General features: G+C 38.3%; 1 non-coding gene across 1 annotated transcript; it reads right to left on the bottom strand.

Moving 5' to 3' along the window:
- Positions 1-8,645: 8,645 nt before the first annotated feature.
- On the bottom strand, positions 8,646-8,750 carry LOC135270898 (U6 spliceosomal RNA). The gene has a single exon (XR_010339052.1). It is a non-coding gene; the product is annotated as a U6 spliceosomal RNA (small nuclear RNA).
- Positions 8,751-24,140: the final 15,390 nt, after the last annotated feature.

Raw genomic sequence — 24,140 nt, 5'->3', positions numbered from 1 at the left:
TTTCACATGTATCATTGACTCTAGGTGACTTTCTTTTCGGAGCTATCAAAGATCATTCTTAATTGTAGCAGCCCGGAATTTTGCTGTTACCCATTTCATGTCTATTTCTGTGGCCACATTTTACCTCTAACAAACAAAAGAAACATCATTATGTTAGGAACATTGTTTGTCTATGTTTTTGTTGTTATTTTTTTCTGTGACTTTTCATTAGCCAATAATCCAGAATTTATCGTATTCATTTTCATTGGCATCATGGTGACTAGCATGAATATGAGAACTGTAATTTAGAAATTCACCTAACATTTATTTGACTATCTCTTTGTTCCAAATAGCTGTAGGTGCTGGGAACTGGGTAATGAACAAATCATAGACAAATCCCAGTTGAAAAAAGATAGTGTGAGTGGTTATTGCTGGTTTTGTTTTCATCCTGAGGAATCTTCCTTAATTATAAACCTGTGGAGGAAAAGTATGCTGTTTTGTATAGCCTTATCAGCTCCACAGAATAAAATAACTAGTACCTTTTTATAATTTAAAAATTTAGGGAAGAAAAAAATTCACAATAAAATAGTATAATTTCACAATAATAAATACCATCACCTTGATTATCTCTGCATAATTTAAATATTTCTAAGCTGTTGCCATTACCTTTTATTTTAGGATAATTTAAAGATAACTCATTTTCTGAATTGCATAACAGAATAGTCTCTGTAGGACCCTTGGAGCTAGTGTTGTGCAAACTGTATCAGTGAAATTTCTGTACCATTTACTAGGATATTTGTTTTATGGAATAGTCTTGGTTTACATAAACTCTCTTCCCACTGCTCTTGGAGCAAGAGAGTTGAACTTGGAGACAGACTTTATATAGATAATACTAAGTGAATTGACAGCATGTTGCTGCTGAGATATTTCTGGGCAGTCTGTCTTTTACAAACCTGTTTGTCTTTTTGAAACATTGATGCCTTATCTATTCTGAGAACCCATATGTGATATTTTTGGCATGCTTGTCCATTTAGGTTGTATGGAACTTTGAATTTTCCTGAAGCTCTATCATAGGTGTTCATTTCAGTTTCTCTAAGATCCATGCAAAACCCATACTCACTTGGGGCATATGGCACACTTCCTCTCTAATGCTGGCCCTACCATATCACATCTTAGGTCTTGGAGGGAGGTATGAAAATTCTTTTAGATCTTCCTCACTTTAGCATCCATTTACTCTCTTCCAGACACTGTGTTTTATTTTCTTAAAGACCATGCAGTCGTCAAATACCAGCTCCCTAAGGAACTCTTTTCTGTTTAATTGGAAAAGAGCAGTACTTAGTTTTTTTGTTTGTTTGTTTGTTTGTTTTTCTGGAAGTCATTTCTAGCTCCTGTATCCATCTTCTCTTCTGTTCCAGTAAGTTATCTTTTGCCCTGTATTATCAATCAGTCTTCCAGCCGTATCTTAGCATGTCACATACCTGGATGATAGTCATTGCAGTAGTAATAAAATTTGACAATAATTCTAGTTTGCAGACCTATGGCAACTGGGGATAAGGTATGGTGGCATGACTTAGGAATTGCGATTTTTTTTCCTGGCCTACATGATTAAATGGTGATCCTTTTCTCAGTTGGGCACTTACCATAGAAGGATAACTATTGTTTTGGGGACTTTCAATAATAGTATACATGAAGAAAATCAAAAGCCTTGACTCCTGATTGCAGCTATGACTAACGGGTACTAGACTAACTCTTTCGCTATAAACAAATCCCCTGCCACAGAAGGAAACAACAAAATTATATGAAACAACCACTTTCAGATATTGGATAACAGGCCATGAAGGATAGTACTGTCTGAGAGAAGAAAATAAACTAGATAACTGCTATTATTGCCAAGTTTTCTTGTGAGAAATACTTACCGGGCAAAGGAGCAGAGAGATGAAACCCAGACAGAGCATGGCAGCCTTGCTGAGATGATGAGACAGATATTAGAATTTGGAGAGGCGCAAACAGCTGAAATCTATGGGTTGAAGACCATAGAGGAGAGAGCTAAGCAGGGAAATAACTCCAGAAATCTGCATAGGTTTTTTTTTGTTTTTTTTTTTCAGTATTCGATAACTAAACTGCACAAATATGGGGTGAGACTCCACAAGGCCAAAGAACAAATACAAGGGAAAGTGTAACTACTGGAAGGCTGCAAGCTGAACAAATACCAGAATTTTACAGGGCTGGCACAGTTTGAATTCTAAGCGACGAGGGTGGAAAGACCTTGTGGAACACTCATGCAATTCATTAGAGATCCCCAAAAGGCCGTACTCCTTCTTGGTTTTAGTCCTAAGAAGAAGGGCTAAAACTAGCCTTAGAGTAAAATCTATTCTAGACCCTTCTTAACAACGTTGAAAAGGAAGCTTCAAAATAAACAATGTAATTCAGCTATCCAATACATATATAGATATGACAAGTTACTAGATAAACAAAAAAATCCATGAAAATGTGACCCATAACCAGGTTAAAAAATCTATCAATAGTAACAGTTCTAGAAACAGGTGAAATTAATGGACTTGGACTTTTCAAGAGCTATTATAAATATGTCTAAAAATTGAGAGTAGGAATGGAGACAGAAGAAAGGAAAAAGAACTTCGGCATTTTTTTCTGTTGGTTTCTGCCTTGGAATAAATTCTGGTGCAAGTACAAGGAAGGAAGAGAGTGGAGGTAAATTTCTTCTCCCCGTCTTCCTCTGATGGGTCTCGTCTCTGTGTCTTACACTCTCTCTCTGGAGCTCTAGTAGGCTTGCCGAGGTTTACCATGCTGTAGCAACTTGAAACAAATGGATCAGAAAATGCGTAAATCATGCTTTGGCACAGTGAATACCTGCTGACAACCTGGGACCCTGTGGAGTCCAAGAGGTATGTGAAAAAGCGGTGGATGTTTCTCTATGTCCACAAGAAAGAAAGGGCACAGAATATAGATGAGAAAGGAGTACTCCACAGACTTGGAGGAGAATTATTCGTTTCCTCAGCCTGGATGAGGAAACCCCTAGGGAAGATGTGGTAAGATCAGAAGAAAATGCTGCCACATCTCAGTAGATGGTCAACACAGTGGGAAAACAGATATGAGAACGGTTAAGATTCAAAGTACACGCTCTTCTCTCAGGATGGCATGGTGGCATTTAGCTCAGCAACAACTAGGGAAGAGGAAGAGGGCAAAAAGAAGGCAATCTTAAGTAGTGCTAAGTGTACTATTTATTTTTGTACGTCTCAGTGTGTTTCGTTTTGGTACATCTCAGTTTGTTTCTTGTTAAACAGACTAAAATAAAATGATATCCTGCTCTCCAATTGATCTTCTAAACATGTAGCTTTAGATTCATTACTGAATAGTTTTAGAAACGTACTTATTTCTGTAGAGAAACATGAAACCAGCCAACAAATCTGTGAGAAGCGAATGCACTTTGTGTAGGTAAGCAATTACAAAGTAGTATGTAGGTATGTTATTGAAAGGAAAGGTAAGAGAAGCATCCTAGACAGCTAAAAAGAAATGATCTTCTCTACCATTTTAAGGATGTAATGATTAAATACTTGGATACTTCACTTTGTCTTATCAGCAAATATGCAGCTGCAATAAAAAATCTCCATCTACCCTATCAGTGTGATGATCTGAGAAAGTGGAATGCTGTGTCTACTTGGTTAAAGCTTTTCTTCTCTAAACATCAGGATGATTTAAGGAAAATACACATCGAAGCGCAGTTCTAAGAGTTCCTTGCCACTCACTTGGAAAAATTCACTGCGAGTTGCAAGTTCATGTAGTACTGTTTCTGGTTAAAATGCAGCAGCTCTGCCATTGCTGTCTCATCATACTGTAGTTTCTCTGGGACATAAACGTACATTTATACAAGATGTTATTATAAAATGCTATCTAATTTAGGGTCACTTGGATTTTGTTGGTTCTTAATGCCTAAAATAACTTGTGAATTTCCAGCTTTAAATTTCTGTGACTGTGTGATCGTTAGTTTTCATAACCTTTCATCTTGGGAAAGAAATTACACTTCCTTTTCAGAGTATAGCCCAAAGTGTCATTTTATAATTAACATCAAATTGACTCATTAATTCATCTTCCTATACTAATATGGGAAGAAAATATAACTAACAACAAAAATAGAAATGGCTTTCTTTTTTCAGGGGTTAGCAGCCTAAAGAGAATGCTTATGTTGTGGAAAGTGCTTATAAAATTGGGAAAGGCAATAGAAATATTTAATAGCACAACAAATCAAATTGTTGCATATGGCAAGTTTTATATATACATATATCTATATATAAATATATAGATATAGATATAAATATTTGTTTCACATCTTTATTGGCATAAAATGTGGAAATCAGAAGGTAGAAATTGTCACCATATTTTTAAATGCTACTTAGCCTAAACTGATAGGCTCTTATATTCCTGAACATCATGATACTTGAGAGCTAAGAGGTGAATTGGATTCCAAATGCAGTATTGTAGACTTTAGTGGTCATTTGTTGTTTTTTGGTTGCCTAGCATCTATTTTTCCTAATTTTGGTAACAGTACCCAAGGGCTCACCCTTCCTCCATCTCTGACCTTGGTCTGTGGTTGGCCTGTAGCATTGAGTCTAAAGATAGGCATGTGACTCAGGACAGGGCAATCATCTTGCTTAATACTTATGAATAAATTGATTGGCCTAGGAATGGACAGGTGACTTGATTTAGAACAACAGTAGTCAAGCCCAGGGTCTCTGATTAAAGTGTTGAAAGAACCTAAGTTTTATTTGTTTAATTTAATTTAATTATTATAATTATTATTATTATTTTTTGGAATATCAAGCTGAAACTACTATCAGATATCTTGCTACCACGTGGAGGCTTTGAGTGAAGTCTACATGGAAGAGAACAGAGCTGAGAGATGGAAAGATACTGAATCCCAGGGACATCCTTTGAGATTCTGGATCAAGCTGAGCTGGGTGTGAAGATAGAGGTACTCCTGTACTTTTCAGATACACAAGTCAATGAATTCCCTCCTTGTTTGCTTAGACAAGCTTGATTATATTTTCTGTTACCTGGAGCAAAAGAGTGCTACTACTTTGAACATTTCCTACTTTCTCTCCAGATTCACTCTCTACTTTTTTTTTCAACCTTCTCTGTGCCCCAGGGGACTTGCCTATAAGGATTGTATCAAATAACACATTTGCCCTCTGGCTTCTGATTGTGTTCAGCCAGTGGAAATCTCCCCAGAAAGGGAGGTCAGAACATAAATACTCTAGGGGCTCTCCCTGCTAGATCACAATAGGTTGGATGGTTCCTCTTTTAAAGGCTGTTGGTCTTGTCAAGTGTCCTTTCCTTTCCAAATGTCAGTAGCCATCTTCTCCCTGTACACCGTCAGATCCAGGGGAGTTTTACCGTCTCACAAGTGCAAGCCCTAGAACAGAACATTATCCTTAACTGATTTCCCTTAGTGCTTCCCATATTTCTATAAATAGTGCCTCTATTAAATTCTTCTCAATTATACAGTTTGAGTGAGCCATCTCTTTCTGCCAGGAGCTAGAGTGATACATACTTCATTCATTTTAGTATTCAGAATAAGTGGAAAATGCAGCAATTTTAAAAGACAAAATAAGATTTGCCATTTGAAGAGTTATTGCTTGTTAGTTAATGCCCAATTGAGTATCATGTTACGATTTTAGAATTTTTGCAACACATGGAATTTTAGGAAGTCTGTGATGAAGGGAACTGAAAGCTGTTGGCATCTACATGAGTGGGGACTTAATTTAAGATTTTGGATTATTTTCTAGTCTACCACTCACAGAAACTACCTTTTAGTGCAACCATGGTGGAAACCTGCATTTTTCTTACCCATAGTATCTCTAGGTAAGTATCATTATGCTCTTAAAAATTTATATTTTCACTTCTCCAGATCTTAGAAAGAGGACTCCTTGAATTTTTGTGAATAAACGAATTAAGATGCACACTGAAATCTACACTCAGTGAATTTACGTCGCATGATTTAGAAGAACAGATTTTCCATAGGTCTTTGTATAGTTCAGAGGGACACAGCAACAAGTATGCTAATTTCAAATTTATTCACTGAAGCAAGTTCTGAAGAAGTCAACTAGGTATCATGTAATTATTCTGTATATTTTAGGTATTAAGATTAATTTAAGATGATTTATCATTCACACTTTTTACCATGTTAGGTTTTTCTTCAATTAGTCTGAATTGATGAGCCCTGATGAGCTTTTTTAGTGATACAACATTTAAAAGATTAACTACATTGAACATATGTAATGGATTAACAACAGTGACTATTCAATATTAGCTTGAGGCTGTGGATTATATTCAGTAGTCAACATGAAGCAAAATATTATTTATGCTTTGAATAGAGAATACTTTACTAAATTAGTCAAGATACTTTTCTCATCTCTCCTGGCTTTCCTTGGCTCTAAGCTTACAGTACTGTTTTATATTGGACTACAGTTCAAACTAGTAACAAATATGTGATTGCCACATTCTTCTGAACCACAATATCTGCTAATGGTGCTAATCAAACAATATATTTGGATTGCCCCAACCTAAGAAAAAAAATGTAAGCCATAGTGTCACTAGGTGTATCCTGTCATATGTGTAGCATACTTCCTTTCAGTTCCTTCCAACAACAAGCTTAAAAAATATGTGCCAGTCTTCAGGGAAATACGGTAGATAAAACAGCTAAGAATATAAATGTTATAATTAACATTACATAAGAGTTCTGTAGTAGGAATTAGGGATTCAGTTTATGAAAGTCAAAAGGTGGATTTTCACCTTCCAAATAAAGGAAAAGCTCAAACCTGACAAATATGGTAGGGTTGTTTTTACTCCTCAGTCATAAGTCAGTGACTAGGTAGGTAGGTAGGTAGATAGATAGACGATTCCTGTGCTATAGAATTCTGCTAGGCGCCCTTGTTGATTCAAAAGTGCAAAGAGATATGATTCCTGCTCTTAAGGACAGTGTAATCTACTGTAAGATAAATGAACTATTAAGACAAGTCCTCTAGTAATCCAGCCCTCCAAAATGTTATGGCTTCTTACACTGCCTGTGTTAACAGTTCACTTCTCTTAAATTAGATTACGCTTGATAAACCAATATTGACACATTATTATTAACAAAAGTCTGTAGTTTACATTAGGATTCACTCTTTTTTTAAATTGTACTTTAGGTTCTGGGATACATGTGCAGATCATGCAGGATTGTTGCATAGGTACACACATGGCAAGGTGGTTTGCTGCCTCCATCCCCCTGTCACCTATATCTGGCATATCCCCCCATGTTATCCCTCCCTAACCTCCCCACCCCCGCACTATCCCTCCCCTAACTCCCTCCAACAGACCCCAGTGTGTGATGCTCCCCTGTGTCCATGTGTTTTCATTTTTCAACACCTGCCTATGAGTGAGAACATGCGGTGTTTGATTTTCTGTTCTTGTGTCAGTTTGCTGAGAATGATGGTTTCCAGATTCATCCATGTCCCTACAAAGGACACGAACTCATCATTTTTTATGACTGCATAGTATTCCATAGTGTATATGTGCCACATTTTCCTTGTGCAGTCTATCATCAGTGGGCATTTGGGTTGGTTCCAGGTCTTTGCTATTGTAAACTGTGTTGCAATGAACATATGTGTTTTGTAAAGTTCTGAGTTTTGAGAAATGTATAATGGCATGTGTTCACCATTACAGTATCATACGAAATAGTTTCATCACCCTCCCAAATCTCTGCTCCACCATCCCTCCACTCCTCCCTAAGCCTGGCAGCCACTAAGCTTTCACCGTGCTCATAGTGTTACCTTTTCAAGGATGTTAATAAATAGTATGTGGCTTTTTTAGACTGCCTTCTTTCACTTAGCAATATACAGTTAAGTTTCCTGCATGTCTTTGGTGGCTTGATAGTTCATTTATCTTTTTTCAAATCACTGAAGAATAGTATATTGTATGGATGTACCGCAGTATGTTTAGCCATTCACTTACTAAAGGATATCTTGGTTGCTTCCAGAAACTACAATGCTGAGTGATAAGTGCGGTAAGAAAGATGCAGGGTGTTAAAAATGGAGAATTAGTTTGGCATTTAGAGGAGACTTCACAGAGAAGGAAACACAAGCTGAGTCTTGAAGGGTTAGTAGGAATAGAAAGGTATGCTGGGGCAGGAGTCAGGGGAACAGGCAACTATAGGCAGAGGAGAACACGTACAGAGATGTGAGATGGTGTGGCACGCCTAAGGCACCTGCGGAACCCAATATGGCTGTGGAGTAATGCAGGCTGGGGCTGGGCTAGAGGAAGCAAAAGAGACTATCCTCAGAGGACTTCATATATTAAAGAATTTAGATTTATTCTAGATAAATGGAGAGCTATTGAAGGATTTTAAAGAGAAGAGTGATTTAAAAATAATAATGTGGCTAGTAGAACATTTTAAATTACATATGTGGTTCACATTGTATTTCTGTTGGCTAGTTTTTATTTGGATATCCTGTCATCAGTTTGAAAATTCCACATCTAAAATGAAATGTATCATTTTGCTCTCAAAACCAATTCTTCTCTTTTCTATTTCTGCTGGTGGTGTCATAACCCATCTTCCCATTCCCTCATTACCCTAAAATCTGGCTCTACTAAAACATACCAATAGCCTCCTGATAAATATGGAACACTTCATGAATTTGCATGTCTTCCTTACACAGGGACCATGCTAATCTTCTCTGTATCATTCCGATTTTAGTATAGTGCTGACGAGGCAAGCACCTAACATTTTTGTGATCCTTATTTTCATTGGTCTTTTTTTCCTGCTGCTTCATGCAACTGAATCTCTACTTTCTTGATTATCTTCCTCCTTTGACTTCTGTAACTCTGAGCTACTACAGTTCCTATCCAATTTCTCTGATTACCTTTTCCCTGCCTCTTTCTTTCACTGGCTTCTCCTCTTCATTCCTTAAAGATCTAGCCACATGCTCTGCTTTGTCTCTCTTCCCTCCTCTTTGGATATCTCATCTATTATAATGATGTAACCATTGCATAAATGAAAATGATCACATTACCATCTCCAGTCTCAACCTTCTTTTTAGCTGCAGTACTGCATCTGCAGTTATCTGCCAGATGTTTCTATTTGGAATCCTGTCAGTTTGAAAATTCCATATCTAAAATGAAATGCATCATCTTGCTCTCAAAACCAGTTTTTTTCTTTTCTGTCTCTGCTGGTGGTATCATGATTGTCTTTATCACCAGTTTGAAACCTCTGATTTCAGTTGAACTCTTTCCTTTCTCCCCAGCCTCTCCCATTCCTCCAGTCATGAAGACTTGAAGGCTCTTCCTTCCTAATGTCCTGTGTATCCATTCCCTTTCTCTGGTCTCATGGATAGATGTCCTCACATGCTATACAGACAGCTGCTTCTTTCTGAACCCAGAGTACCTGGGAGTATGACATGGATATGAAACACCAAGTCTGGGGTGGGGAGTGAGAATGGCAGTTCCTTAAATGCTCCAAAGTGATTTATTCACAGTATACTTTGAAGTTGCTGACAGAACACAAATGAAACTAGTGTTTAAAAAAAGAGCTGTTCCTATATAGTCATGATGAGAGATGACATTCTTTATTTGGAGGTAAAGAGTTAAATGTAGACATACAGGAAGAAAGAAAAACCAGAATGAAAGCACAGTATGTACATTAGGAGAGTTGAAGAGAAATGAGCCTTATCATGCAAACCACATTGACTTCGAAACATATTGCAGTCATAACGTTCCGAAATTCTTATTGTAGGATACATAGTGAGACTGTCAAAAAGGCTGTGTGAACGAACACTGGGGCTTTTGCAGCACTGACAATATTTTTACCTATTTTTTTATTTTTTGGAAAAGAAGTTCCTGAAGAGACAAAAACCACTCCATGCATTCTTTAATGGCTTTGACACCTTTCGTATGACGTGGCCACAAGACACTACAATTCTCAAAAATTTAAGGCACAAAACTGCAAAGAAGCAAAGTGTAAGGGTCTTTGGGTAGTCCTAGATAGAGGTTACTTAGGCAATTCAAATGAAGTAAAAACACTATATAATACAAAGTTGTATTTGAGTTTGGGCAGGCTGATCAGAGATGAAAATGTGAAGAGACTGGATGCCCCGTTTTTGTTCCTACCATAACACACTAGTGATACATGACACACTGTGGGTCCTTCAAGTTCTCCAAAAACAGTTCATACAGATGATTACTTTTGGTGTATCTCCCAATAAAAACTTTTACTTCTTTGTTGTTTAAGTCTGTGACATCATTCTGATGTTATTTATCTTAGTTGAAGAATCAGTGAGTGCCACCTGTAATCCCAGCACTTTGGGGAGGCTGAGGCGGGTGAATCACCTGAGGTTGGGAGTTCAAGACCAGCCTGACCAACATGGAGAGATGCTTGTCTCTACTGAAAATGCAAAATTAAATGGGCATGGTGGTGCATGCCTGTAGTCCCAGGTACTTGGGAGGCTGAGGCAGGAGAATTGCTTGAACCTGGGAGGTGGAGGTTGCATTGAGCCGAAATTGTGCCATTGCACTCCAGCCTGGGCAACAAGAGCACAACTCCATGTAAAAAAAAAAAGAAGAAGAAGAAAAAAAGAAAAGCTTGGGCAAGGATGTGTTGTAATTTTGATTTTGATGTACCCAGTCTTGTGTTTCTGCCCTCCAATCAGACTCCCATTACTCTTATGGTTTTTTATCTTTTCATGCATTTTTAAGGAGAAATATTCCGTACAGTTGTATCACTCACTTATGGTTTAGGTTACTGACACTCAAACTTTAGGGTGCATAGATACAACTGGAGGAGCAAATTTAAAATGCAGGTTACAAGTCCCTAGTTCCACAGATGCCAATTTGATAGGTCTGGAATAGGATTTTTTAATAGTTTCTCTAGTTATTGTGATGCAGTATGCTGGAAGATTATACTGTGAGCAACATGGGTATAGTGAATTTGAGAACATTTCTTCTCATTCCTGTTATTATATGCATATTATTTCCTGTTTTTCATTGTGTAACACAAGTTTTATGTCCCTGCACATGGAATTTCAGATGACCAACAGTGTGGGAAATATTTAGAAACAGATTAAGTAGAAGCCTACTTGGTATGTGAAGGTGATGCCAATTAAAAGAAAAGTTTCCAGGTCTTTGCTATTGTAAACAGGGCTGCAGAGAACATACGTGTGCATGTGTCTTTATAGCAGAATGATTTATAGTTCTTTGGGTATATACACAGTAATGGGATTGCTGGGTCAAATGGAATTTCTATTTCTAGATCCTTGAGAAATCACCACACTGTCTTCCACAATGGTTGAACTAATTTACACTCCCACCAACTGTGAAAGAGTGTTCCTATTTCTCCACATCCTCTCCAGCATCTGTTGTCTCCAGATTTTTTAATAATCGCCATTCTAACTGGCATGAGGTGGTATCTCAATGTGGTTTTGATTTGCATTTCTCTGATGACCAGTGATGATGAGCATTTTTTCATATGTTTGTTGGCCTCATATATGTCTTCTTTTGTAAAGTGTCTGTTGATATCCTTCACCCACTTTTGAATGGGGTTGTTTTTTTCTTGTATATCTGTTTTAGTTCTTTGTGGATTCTGGATATTAGCTCTTTGTCCATCAATGATAGACTGGACAAAGAAAATGTGGCACATATACACCATGGAATACTATGCAGCCGTAAAAAACAATGAGTTGGTGTCCTTTGCAGGGACTTGGGTGAATCTGGAAACCATCATTCTCAGCAAACTGACATAAGAACAGAAAAACAAAAACCGCACGTTTTCACTCACAGGCAGGTGTTGAACAGTGAGAACACGTGGACTCAGGGAGAGGAGCATCACACACTGGGAACAGTTGGGGGGACTAGGGGAGGGACAGCAGGGGGTGGGAAGGGTGGGGAGGGATAACATGGGGAGAAATGCTGGATATAGTATGCATCTATGCAACAACCCTGCATGACCTGCACATGTCCCCAGAACCTAAAGTAAAATAAAATAAATTTAAATAAAAAGAAAAGTTTCAAATTTTAAGATGGTGTTAAAATGCATTTCCTCTAGACAACGTATTTTTTTATTAAATACCTTACGTAGAAATTATTTATGTGACCAATCAGTGAAACAACTAGACTGGGATGAGCCAAGTGAAGAGATGGACAGGATCCTGTGCTTACTTGCTCTTTCATTTTTCCATTATTTTTGAGGAAAAAAAAGTATTATTGACATTGATCAAAAAAGGACCCCCTTTTTATTGTGGTAAAATGTACTTAACAAAATTTACCATTTTGACCATTTTAAGTGTAGTTTATGGCCTTAAGTATATTGACGTGGCTGTACAACCATCATTTGCAGACTTTTTTCATCTCGTGCAACTGAAACCCTAGGCCCATTAAACAGTAACACCTCAGTCCTCCCTTTTTCCAGCAGCTGGCAACCACCAGTCTACTTTCTGTCTGTATGAATTTGACATCATTAGGTACTTTGTATAAATGAAATCATACAGTATTTGTCTTTGTGTTGCTGACTTATTTTCACTTCACGGAATTTCTTCAAGGTTCATCGAGGTTGTGTGTGTTGGAATTTCCTTCTTTTTTAAGGCTGACTAATAATATTGTACGTAGGGACAATATTTTGTTTGTCCATCTATTGGTGGACATTTGGGTTGCATTCATCTTTCACTATTGTGAATAATGCTGCTGTGAGCATTGATGTACTATTCGAGTGAGAAAGCTCCTTTTCTAATTTAGAAAAAAACCCTAGAAGGTCATTTCTATGCTTTTAAGATACATAAATTTCTACTTCCTCAGCCACCTGCTCATAAAGTAGGTATAATGCTACCACTTGCTTGCAGAACACACAAATCCCTAGGTGGTAGGTCTACTGCATTATTATTTATTTATCTGTTCTGACGCAAATAACATACTTGCTCAACAGACGGTGAAGTCTCCAAGTAAAATACCATTTGAAAATTGGAGTTCAGGTTTGCCAGCCAGTGACCTGGAACCAATCCGTATGCAGCAGTACCACAGCATGCATAATACAGAGGTGTAGGAGAAAAATAAAAATACAGCAGAGATCACATTAAACCTGTAGCAGACTTGTTCTTAGCCCAGTTCTATCTGCTCTTGCAAGAAAGAAAGGAAGGAAGTTATATCAGTGATGCAAAACCAAAATGATTGAGTAATAGGTGAATGTGCTTTCACAAAAAGAGGTAAGTACAGGCAGAAGGAAGACAAAAAGAGCCAGAGCCTTTGCTAGAGCATTGGTTTAAACAGAGAGGCCTGGCCACATATGAGGAATGTTGCTTTGGGGTGTCTCCTGTGGAGCTTTCCTGGCTCCTCATTTGTGCTAGTGCACTTACAACACCCTACGAATAGCTCCCGATAATACTTCTCTCCTCGGTTTGAAAGGAAAGGAAGTGCTCTCCTAGTCTTTCTGGAGTTTATACTCTGATTATGGAAAAGTGGAGAAGTGAAACAGCTTAGTAAAAGCAAACAACCAAGAAAGAAGAGATACAATGAGAGACAGAGACAATGATGCTTTAGTGAAAAGGAGATTTGATATAGGCTGATAAATCTGGAAGGCAACTCAGGAAGAAGTTGGATGTAGGAGGGCTTGATCTGGAATTGAAAAAATAGATAGGCTCTGGATCAGTGGAGAGGCAGAAAGGTTCTCTGAGAGATGTCCTGTTGTAGAAGTTAGGCCAAAGACAAGACTTGGGCAGGCTTTGTGTATGGGGGTGGGGGTGGGGTTGCAGGAGATGGAAGGGATATACTAGAATGTGCTTCCTCTAATATAAGGAAAATACAAAAACAGTTTTAATTCAAGAAGCTCTTCCTTTTCCAAACACTTACAACACACATACAGAAGCTTCCTTTCCTTAATTTTTTTTCTTGCAATAACTAAGCATCACAGCTTGACAAGATTATCTCTTTTTGAATAGTTGTTACAGTCTCAGGAACAATTTAGTCACTTCTTTCAACTTTGCAAATTAGGCCAACCTATGTAAAACTTGCAGATTAAATTCTGAGTACATATCAGGGTAGCAGATTGGGGTTTGGCAGAACTGTGTTATTAGATTCATCGATAATTTTGTTCAGAAGTTGTCAAGAGACTAAAGAACAGAAAGGGTTTCAGCAATCTTTACGTCTGGTGAACTTATTGGTAGTTTTGCAGTTTTGCTCTTATCTCCAAATCAGCAACTTTAAAGAGCAGCTTGTGTAATGTGCACAATAAATAGTCACTAAAGAGCAATTAGAACAAATAACCACTGAACATTCAGTGAAGAGGGAGTTAACACATTTCCCTGAAGCAATTAACATTGCCTTTCCTTGTTTTGTTTAAATTTTGTTTTTACCTAAATTATCTTAATGCTGCCCTTAGTGAAACAGTTTAAAATTACAGTTGCTGGAATTGGATCTTTCTTGATTAAATGCTAGAAATACTGAGGTTAATTAGGTCAAATCTATATCTGGAGCTGTTGAATACAGGTCAGTGGTCCCGACATTTTCCAAGGAAGCCTTTCTCCTATCTCACAGTAGGCCCAGATTTTAAGGCACAAAGATCTGCACCACCATTTCCCCTGGAGCTTTCTTTTGTACATGCATGTCTGTGAAGACAAAAATACAGAGACCCAATGATTTGGAAGCATTATCTTGGGACTCCTTTCTTTTTACCTTTTGCCTTATAAACAGCTAGCACAAGTTGCATCACCTTAAGTGGAGCTGAGGTGAGGCTTAGCAGAAACGTTCCAAAAGTGTAGCCTTGTGGTAAAGAAGAAACAAGAATTTGTAAAAACCAAATGTCCATGGGCTCCTGAACCAAAGGGTGCCAACTAAGTGAGGTATGCCTCTGTCATCAAAATATCTGGCAAATGCAATGGCCATCAAACTTTTGCCCATTTCCAGTGGGATAAGAACTTGGGGTAACAATAAAGCATCTCTGTTAACTGCTCCTACTCCTCCCACATTCCAGCAGTACATTTTATATGGCTGTTTTAACAATGGACATAGGAATAACTCATATTAGAAACATATTTCATACTTTCCTTAAAGACCACTGCAGAATTACAGACCCAAAATACTGCTGGTACAAACATTTATTATTATAAACAATAGGGTAATCAAATAATCACCAATAAACTGGATTGATAATGTTGAACCTCAGTGAAACGTCTTTTTGTTGTTGTTGTTGTTGTTGTTTGTTGTTTTTTGTTTTTGAGACACAGCCTTGCTCTGTGCCCCAGGCTGGAGTGCAGTGGCACAATCTTGGCTCTCTGCAACCTCCTGGTTCAAGTGATTCTCCTGCCTCAGCCTCCCGAGTAGCTGGGAATACAGGTGTCTGCCACCGTGCCTGGCTACTTTTTGTATTTTTAGTAGAGGCGGGATTTCACTGGTTGGCCAGGGGCTGGTCTCGAACTCCTGACCTCAAATGATCCACTCACAATTGGCCTACCAAAGTGCTGGGATTATAGTTGTGAGCCACAGTGCCGGACCATGAAACTTCTATTTAACAACTTCTATATCATTAAAAAGTAAGAATTGCAGCAGTTGATACCAGAATTCATTCATTCATTCATTTAACCCACAAGTATAGATGTGTGTGTGTATATATATGCACATAGACATCTATATATATTTGGATATACTGAACACCTACAATGTATAAGACATGCTATGAGCTGGGTTCATATTGGTGAAAAACGAGACATGGTCACTGATCTTATGGAGTGTAGACTCTACTGAGAGCTACAGACTTTAAACAATTTAATTAATGACAATTATGGTAAGTGATGTAGAATAAAAGAATAGTATGTTATGGTGATGATGGTACATAATGTCTGTGAAATAATTTAGGGACTGTAACATGTAATCTGTGTACTGTAAAAGCTCAACAGGCTCAGAGGTGGGGAAAAATTGTAGCAGCATTAAATTGGTTTTAGTTTGTTATAGCCAAATTTAAGTAATGCTTAATAAACCATTTATTAAGCATTATTAGATTATAATCATTAGTTTATAGTACATAAAAATAAGCGTGTAGCATTTTGTCTCATTTATTCAGTCCTTAACAACCAAATAAAGAACTCACAATTTTGAATCAGATCCTACCACAGGGAACCTTGCAGCTCTCAGGAGGCCAAAGATTATAGTTTAAGAGTTACCAGCTTAGACAAGGGATGAGCAGGTTGTGGCCCCTGGGCTGTTATTGTATGGCTTGTGGAGTAAGAATAATTCTTACATTTTAAAACATCAAAAAATAAAAAGAAAGCTCATTTTTTGTGACGTGAAACGTACATGAAATTCAAATTTTAGTGTCCATAAATAAAAGTTTATTGTAACAGCCACACCTATTTGTTTATGTGTTATCTATGGCTGCTTTTGTGCTACAATGGCAGAGCTTTGTAGTTGCTACAAAGATCTTATGACCTGCAAAGCCTTAAATATTTACTAACTGGCCCTTTACAGAAAATGTTGACTGACCCCTGGCCTGAATTATAACACTTTAAAAGACCCCCTTTTTGCAACACTACTGGTCCCCAACTTTAAAAGCTTTCTGTATTAGAGTTTTCCAGAGGAACAGAACCAATAGGGGGTGTGTGTGTGTGTGTGTGTGTGTGTGTGTGTGTGTGTGTGTAGGGAGAGAGAGATTTATTTTAAGGAATTGGCTCACGATTGTGAGGGCTGGCAAGTCCAAAGTCTGCAGGGTAGGTTGGCAAGATGGTGACACCCAGGGAAGAGCTAGTGTAGCAACTCAAGTCCAAAGGCAGTAGGGAGGCAGAGTTCCCTCTTCCTTGTGAGATATGAGTCTTTTTTTTCTCTTAAGGCCTTTAAATGATTGGATGAGGTACACTCACATTATGGAGGGTAATCTGCTTTACTCATTTAAATATTAATTTATGTAAAAAAAAAATATCTTCACAGCAATATCTAGAGTGGTGTTTGACCAAATATCTGGGTACAATGGCCTAACCAAGTTAATAGATAAAATTAACTATCATATTTTCTTAACAGAGCTCAGAAATATGATCCCCAGAGTATTAAACAAAACTCTTATTTATGAATGTCTAATGATTGGGATAGATGAAGACAGTGAGCCCAGTAACAATCAGTTGGTGCGGGACAAAATTAATTAAGGGTTGTTTTTTCAAACATGGTGTGCTAATTCATAAAAGGGAAAACTTGACTGGACTGCATATACAGTCAATCAGCTGTAGCAAAAAATACGGTTCCGAACCAAGCAGCGCTTTTAGCAGAGGCATTAACTCAGTGATCTGAGGTAATTTCCTGAGAGTTTTTTCCCTGGACAATTAAAAGGCAAGAAGAAAATGAACTTTCTTTCCTCAAGGCTTCTGGAGGTGTAACCTCAGACTTTGTCTGTCTAGCAGAATTAGGGACTTGCTGCCTTCCTGTAGATGCTCCCAGGCCTCTAGTTTTTAGCCACATGAGCCTGGGGGTTTGGTCGGGGGAGGAAATCTACTTGAGCTCCCGTACCTGCTCAGAGGGTTGGCCCCTAAGGACAGCTTCCTTCCTTTATGACTAGAGACCTTTTAGAGAACTCCTTTGGTTTCACCACTCAATGGGCCTCTGGCTTAGTGCATCTGCTTTCTCCTGTGAGCCTTAATTATAACACTACAATTTGAAACTTGAAGTTTTGTACCACAGAAGAAGCAGTAATGAAATTGGCCTCAGAGGCCATCCCCTGGAATCCCTTTTCAACTGTTCTCTTGGCAGCCCCCGTTCGCACTTTGCCGTTCACCTCCTCTGAGCCCTTTTCCAAGGGAGGGCTGCAAAGTGAGAATGCCTTCAGTCTTCCCAGCCCCAGCATAGATGCCAGCCCTTTCTAGTCCTCCTTGGATTTCAAGCCTGCACCACCCTCAGGCCCAGTCCTGTCTTAAAAACCCCCAGATTTAAAATTCATTTTGTTTGATTTCATCAGGCAATGAAGGCGTTATTTCTACAACATCAAATTTTGGTGTAGTTTAGATATTTAGCTAGCATTTGTTAAGTGCCTATGATTTTACTACATTATTAAACTTAAGTTCTGTGAGGTTAAAAATATTTGTCAAAATTACATAGCACATAAATGGGAGGCCCAAGATAATGAGCTCAGGCTTGTTTAATTCCAGTGTCCGTGTTCTTTCTATTGTTATGCAGCATCTGAGAGATTAACTTCAGCTTTTGAGTTCCTGGTTAGCTAATGCCTTATGGGACTAACTAGCACAACTTACTGATATGCAAAGCACTATCTATGCGACTTTGTCAGCTGTATGTTTTTTGGTACTGAGAATGGAACGTGGCAGATGTCAGGAAGCAACAGGCGTCTGCGGTAGCCAGAAATCGGCACCCACATAAACGTCAGTTGCCTAAACGTTTTCTTTAATATATCCTGATATTTCCTCAGAAGTACACCATCTGCTCATGGAATAGATAACCTGAAAAAGTCTGACGCAGTTTTTCTCAAGTTATCTCTTTTCTTATAATGCATTACTTTGGTTCTTATGCATACCTAATCCAATCCTATACAGAAGCACAAAATATCTGCCAGTTTACCCACGTAAAATGGATTAAACGTGAGAAGCAAAGCAGGTGGAGATTAAGAGCTCAGCCTCTGCTGTTGGACAGACAGTATTTGAAACACTTAGCACAGTGACTAGATCTGTTTTACTTGCAGAACTTTCTCCCTTACTGTGAGTGGACTAATAATGAAGTCAGTTTAATTGATCTTTTATTTTGCCTTATGTAGCATGTAAATTTAAAAAATCAAACTAAGATTTCCATTTATTCATTTATTAAGAATACTTATTGTGCATCAGCAATTTTTCTAGTTGCTAGGAAGAAAATGTTGAGCAAAAATAGAAGGTCCCTGTGTTCAGGGTCTTAGAGTCTAGTGTGAGAAACAGCGAGTAAGCACATGAGCACACACATACTTGTATCCTTACAGAGAGAGGGGATGAGAACAAGCAGGGTAGCGGTTTCTGCTGGTAATGGGGAATTTGACTTCATACATGACGTGTGAATTGAGATCCATAAGATGAGTAGGCTCTCACTAAGGAAAGAGAAGGGAAGGGTGAGTTGTTCTGGAGGAAATGATATGTCATCGCTCCTCCTTTCTCTTCCTTTCCTCTTTCCTCAGTTCCTGAAAGCTCATGACAGCACCAAGGGTAATACATTGTATGGCTCTTCCAGGTGTTCAAAATACTGAAAGTCTTTCATTACTGGTTGGTAAAGAGTTTCTGCACCACAATCTCTGAGTGGGTCCTCCCCAGTTTTCCCGCCGCCTTGGCTGCCCTAGATCCTTTCCCAGAATCACCAGAGCTCCCCATAATCAGCAACTAAATGGTTGGTGCCTGCTGCAAAAGAGGCACTCAGGGGCCAACTTCTGCTTTCAGGCTGGAGACTGCTCTCCTAGGTTGGCGCTGGTGGCATGTTAGTTGTGAAATAGTTTGAATGTCACTCATTAATACAATATCCACAGTTTCTCTATTTCATCTCCTGGGAGAGATACGAAGTGATAAATTACCTACCTAAGTCAGTCTCAAGAGTTATTTGCTTTTCTTTCAATTCTTTAAATTTGCTTATAATTTTTAATTTAGTACCTATAACCTTTGAAGCTAACAGCAGAGAAACTTATCTTGCCCTTTGCGTGAATTATTAAGTATCTCACTTTAATTCCTTGGTTCATTGTGATTATATTTTACTTTTGTGTTACTTATTTTAATGACAGAATCACAGAAATTTTACTCTATCTTCCAAATACAGTTTAAAATGTATAGATCTAATCACAGTAGAATGTAAGCAAGAGAGCACAACTTCCAATCTATTTCAAGAGGATTAAATTCACAGTTCTGGTTAGCAGATAAGAAGACTATTGCTTTCCATGTTGCTTTGGAAATTGAGAGCTAACTGTTGTGGTTGAACTGAGATATTAGCCAGTATAGAAACTTTTAGTTTTATTATTGCCCGTACATCCAGATGGCAAATCCTACATGTTGCAGTGGGATATTTAATGAAGAAAAAAAGGGTTACCTCCACTATATTGTTTTAACTCACTAAATTTTCCTTATTTCTATAGATATCTAAGTGAGGAATGGATGCTTTTAGCATGTGAATGGAATCTTCTAAGGCCTTTTCCTGAATAATCACTGGAAATAAGGGCTTCTTTTTCAACTTCTCTGTGTTAGACGTGTTTAATCTGTTTGATTCTTCTTTATGAAGAAGTCAGGTTTGTGGAAGCAGCAGCTTTACCTTTCCATACGTTATGTATGCACGTCGCCTAATTTAGCAAAGGTTTTAACAATGCACAATATCAGTAATTATTCCAACGTTTCCATCTGAGCTAACAAACTTCAGTCTTAGCCAGCAACTTCTCATTTTTAATGATGAATAGGCAATACCTAGAATATAAAGGACTGCTGCACAGGTTGCCTTTGTTACTTAACAAAAATTCTCAGGGAAGCCTAGAAAGTTTCCAGAGCTTGTGATGAGCAGAGGAAGCAGGGGGCAGCTTTCATTTCTGCATCTCCACATGGCAGGGGATTTTAATGCAGTAATTATCTTAGTGCTTAATGCTAATGAGTTAACCCTCGTCTAACAGATACATGGCAGTTATATTTTGGTAGGAAAGAATGCAGAACATCACCACAGAAATTCAAAGATTTCAGGAAGTTTTATTTAGATAGCAAAATATATTCCATGACAAAATGAACTGAATAATGAGAAATGAAAAAAAATGTGTCTACCTCAAAGGAAGGAGAAAACAGCAAAGCCTCCTCACGTCATCACTGGGAAAAGAGAAAATGAGACAGGTGTGGTCCTGCAGGTGGTCCTGCAGGAATGTTTACCTCCATAAGAAAGGTGCTATAATGGGCCACAATTCCAGGCAGTCTACCCTAAGACAGATGGGTGATGAAGTCTTTTCAGAATCTGACAAGGTCAGGTCCTGTGAGTTTCATGGTATCAAAAAATGATGGATCTTGGGGGAATTGATTCATGTGGTTGATATTTATTGAGCATTTACTGTTATAGCCACCACTGTTTAAGCACTGTCCAAGCACTGAAGGTAAAGCTGGTAAAAAAGCACCCTAGGTGTGTGTCCTCAAGAAGGTTATTATCAAATAAGTGTTAACTGTAATTTCAGGTAACTGTAAATGCTATGAAGAGAAATGAAGTCCAGGGTGTGTTGACTGTGAGAGAAGGGCTGAGTTGTTTTAGGGAGGGTAGTCAGGAATTGCTTTTTTTTTTTAATTCTAAAATTCTATTATTTTATTTTATTATTATGATGATTATTATTTTTAATTGCATTTTAGGTTTTGGGGTACATGTGAAGAACATGCAAGATTGTTGCGTAGGTGCATACGTGGCAGTGTGATTTGCTGCCTTCCTCCCCTTCACCTATATGTGGCATTTCTCCCCATGCTATCTCTCCCCAACTCCCCACCCCCTGCTGTCCCTCCCCTATTTCCCCCCAACAGACCCCAGTGTGTAGTGCTCCCCTCCCTGTGACCATGTGTTCTCATTGTTCAACACCCACCTATGAGTGAGAACATGCGGTGTTTTATTTTGTGTTCTTGTGTCAGTTTGCTGAGAATGATGGTTTCCAGGTTCATCCATGTCCCTATAAAGGACACAAACTCATTGTTTTTGATGGCTGCATAATATTCCATGGTGTGTATGTGCCACATTTTCCCTGTCCAGTCTATCATCGATGGGCATTTGGGTTGCCTCCAGGTCTTTGCTGTTGTAAACAGTGCTGCAGTGAACATTCGTGTGCATGTGTCCTTATAGTAGAAGGATTTATAATCCTTTGAATATATACTCACTAATGGGATTGCTGGGTCAAATGGAATTTCTATTTCTAGGTCCTTGAGGAATTGCTACACTGTCTTCCACAATGGTTGAACTAACTTACACTCCCACCAACAGTGTCAAAGTGTTCCTATTTCTCCACATCCTCTCCAGCATCTGTTGTCTGCACATTTTTTAATGATCACCATTCTAACTGGCGTGAGATGGTATCTCAATGTAGTTTTGATTTGCATTTCTCTAATGGCCAGTGATGATGAGCATTTTTTCATATGTTTGTTGGCCTCATGTGTCTTCTTTTGTAAAGTATCTGTTCATATCCTTCACCCACTTTTGAATGGGCTTGTTTGTTTTTTTCTTGTGAATCTGTTTTAGTTCGTTGTAAATTCTGGATATGAGCCCTTTGTCAGATGGGTAAGCTGCAAAACGTTTTTCCCATTCTGTTGGTTGCCGATTCACTCTAATGACTGTTTCTTTTGCTGTGCAGAAGCTGTGGAGTTTGATTAGGTCCCATTTGTCTATTTTGGCTTTTGTTGCCAATGCTTTTGGTGTTTTGGTCATGAAGTCCTTGCCTACACCTATGTCCTGAATGGTTTTGCCTAGATTTTCTTCTAGGCTTTTTATGGTGTTAGGTCTTATGTTTAAGTCTTTAATCCCTCTGGAGTTAATTTTAGTGTAAGGTGTCAGGAAGGGATCGAGTTTCTGCTTTCTGCATATGGCTAGCCAGTTTTCCCAACACCACTTAAACAGGAAATCCTTTCCCCATTGCTTGTTTTTGTCAGGTTTGTCAAAGATCAGATGGTTGTAGATATTTTGTGTTGCCTCCAAGGCCTCTGTTCTGTTCCATTGGTCTATATCTCTATTTTGATACCAGTAACATGCTGTTTTGATTACTGTAGCCTTGTAGTATAGTTTGATGTCTGGTAGTGTGATGCCTCCCGCTTTGTTCTTTTTGCTTAGAATTGACTTGGCTATGCGGGCTCTCTTTTGGTTCCATATGAAGTTTAAGGTGGTTTTTTCCAGTTCTGTGAAGAAGGTCATTAGTAGCTTGATGGGGATAGCATTGAATCTATAAATTACTTTGGGCAGTATGGCCATTTTCACAATATTGATTCTTCCTAACCATGAACATGGAATGTTTCTCCATCTGTTTGTGTCCTCTCTTATTTCGTTGAGCAGTGATTTGTAGTTCTCCTTGAAGAGGTCCTTTACGTTCCTTGTTAGTTGTATTCCTAGGTATTTTATTCTCTTTGTAGCAATTGTGAATGGCAGTTCGTTCTTGATTTGGCTCTCTTTAAGTCTGTTATTGGTGTATAGGAATGCTTGTGATTTTTGCACATTGATTTTGTATCCTGAGACTTTGCTGAAGTTGCTTATCAGTTTCAGGAGATTTTGGGCTGAGGCGATAGGGTCTTCTAGATATACAATCATGTTGTCTGCAAATAGAGACAATTTGACTTCCTCCTTTCCTAATCAAATACCCTTTATTTCTTTTTTTTGCCTGATTGCTCTGCCTAGAACTTCCAGTACTATACTGAATAGGAGTGGTGAGAGAGGGCATTCTTCTCTAGTGCCAGATTTCAAAGGGAATGCTTCCAGTTTTTGCCCATTCCGTTATGATATTGGCTGTTGGTTTGTCGTAAATAGCTTTTATTATTTTGAGATACGTTCCATCAATACCTAGTTTATTGAGGGTTTTTAGCATAAAGGGCTGTTGAATTTTGTCGAAGGCCTTCTCTGCATCAATTGAGATAATCATGTGGTTTTTGTCTTTGGTTCTGTTTATGTGGTGAATTACGTTTATAGACTTGTGTATGTTGAACCAGCCTTGCATCCCCGGGATGAATCCTACTTGATCATGGTGGATAAGCTTTTTGATGTGCTGTTGTAATCAGTTTGCCAGTATCTTATTGAAGATTTTCACATCTATGTTCATCATGGATATTGGCCTGTAGTTTTCTTTTCTTGTTGAGTCTCTGCTGGGTTTTGGTATCAGGATGATGTTGGTCTTATAAAATGATTTGGGAAGGATTCTCTCTTTTTGGATTATTTGGAATAGTTTCAGAAGGAATGGTACCAGCTCCTCTTTGTATGTCTGGTAGAATTCGGCTGTGAACCCATCTGGACCTGGACTTTTTTGGGGTAGTAGGCTCTTAATTGCTGCCTCGACTTCAGACCTTGTTATTGGTCTATTCAGGGTTTCAACTTCTTCCTGGTTTAGGCTTGGGAGGAGGCAAGTTTCCAGGAATTTATCCATTTCTTCCAGGTTTTCTAGATTATGTGCATAGAGTTGTTTGTAATAATCTCTGATGATGGTTTGAATTTCTGTGGAA

Source organism: Aotus nancymaae, unplaced genomic scaffold (genome assembly GCF_030222135.1).
Source record: "Aotus nancymaae isolate 86718 unplaced genomic scaffold, 86718_ANA_hifiasm-v0.15.2.pri h1tg000067l, whole genome shotgun sequence".
Lineage (NCBI taxonomy): Eukaryota > Metazoa > Chordata > Mammalia > Primates > Aotidae > Aotus > Aotus nancymaae.
This window is presented reverse-complemented; position numbering and strand designations above follow the sequence as displayed.